Source organism: Chrysochloris asiatica, unplaced genomic scaffold (genome assembly GCF_000296735.1).
Source record: "Chrysochloris asiatica unplaced genomic scaffold, ChrAsi1.0 scaffold00091, whole genome shotgun sequence".
In the NCBI taxonomy this organism is placed as follows: domain Eukaryota; kingdom Metazoa; phylum Chordata; class Mammalia; order Afrosoricida; family Chrysochloridae; genus Chrysochloris; species Chrysochloris asiatica.
The window spans coordinates 1,788,271-1,789,165 of record NW_006408609.1 but is presented as its reverse complement, the minus strand read 5'-3'; the positions used below and the strand labels follow the sequence as shown (position 1 = coordinate 1,789,165).

The 895-nt window shown below is 46.1% G+C and overlaps 1 protein-coding gene and 1 pseudogene across 1 annotated transcript in view; both read right to left on the bottom strand.

Annotated features, from left to right (window-relative positions):
- LOC102836205 overlaps positions 1–407 on the bottom strand; it is a 133,721-nt pseudogene extending 133,314 nt beyond the window's left edge.
- ROBO1 (roundabout, axon guidance receptor, homolog 1 (Drosophila)) overlaps positions 1–895 on the bottom strand; it is a 1,434,915-nt gene that overhangs the window by 718,362 nt on the left and 715,658 nt on the right. The window lies entirely within an intron of this gene.

Below are 895 nucleotides of genomic sequence, written 5' to 3'. Positions count from 1 at the left end.
TGCTCTGCCTCTGCTGAGCCTCCGCCAGAAGCTGTTCCTGGGGGTCCATGTCTGAGCTGCCCTCAGTACACGGTGGCTTCTTGGGGAACGTGAAGGTCTGTCTGTGAGCCAGCTGCACGTAGGCTACCTTGTAGTCGGGTTTCTTCACTCTCACACGTTTGTAGTCCCGCTTCTTGTTGGATCCATGTTGTACCCGAGTCCGCACGGCCACCACGGGGCACTTGGTAGATGCTTTCTAGGTAGTTTCTGAGGTCCACCCTGGTCATCTCCATGGGGATCCGGAACTGCACAGTGTCCTCAGGTTGGGCCACGTCAGGCCGCACCAGCTGAATGAAGAAGTTGGTTCGGAAGACAAGGAGTTGAGGGCCTCCCAACTGGTAGAGTGGGTACAGCACGTTGCGTGCCATGGCGGATTTTTGTTTTCTTGACATTGAGATGTAATCCATACCGAAGGCTGTGCTCTTTGATCATCATCAGTAAATGTTTTAAGTCCTCTTCAATTTCAGCAAGAAAGGTTGTATCATTTGCATATCACAGGTTGTTAATGAGTCTTCCTCCAATCCTGATGCCATGTTTTTTTTCATATAACCCAGATTCTTGGATTATTTGCTTAGCATACAGGTTAAATGTGTATGGTGAAGGAATACAACTTTGTCGCACACCTTTTTAAATTTTAAACCATTCAATGTTCCCATGTCCTGTTCAAACAATTGCTTCTTGGTCTAGGTACAGATTCGTTCATGAGCACAATTAAGTGTTCTGGAATACTCATACTTCGCAATGTTTGTCCATAGCTTGTCATGATTCACACAATCAAAAGCCTTTGCATAGTCAATAAAGCACAGGTAAACATCTTTCTGATATTCTCTGCTTTCAGCCAAGATCCATCGGACAT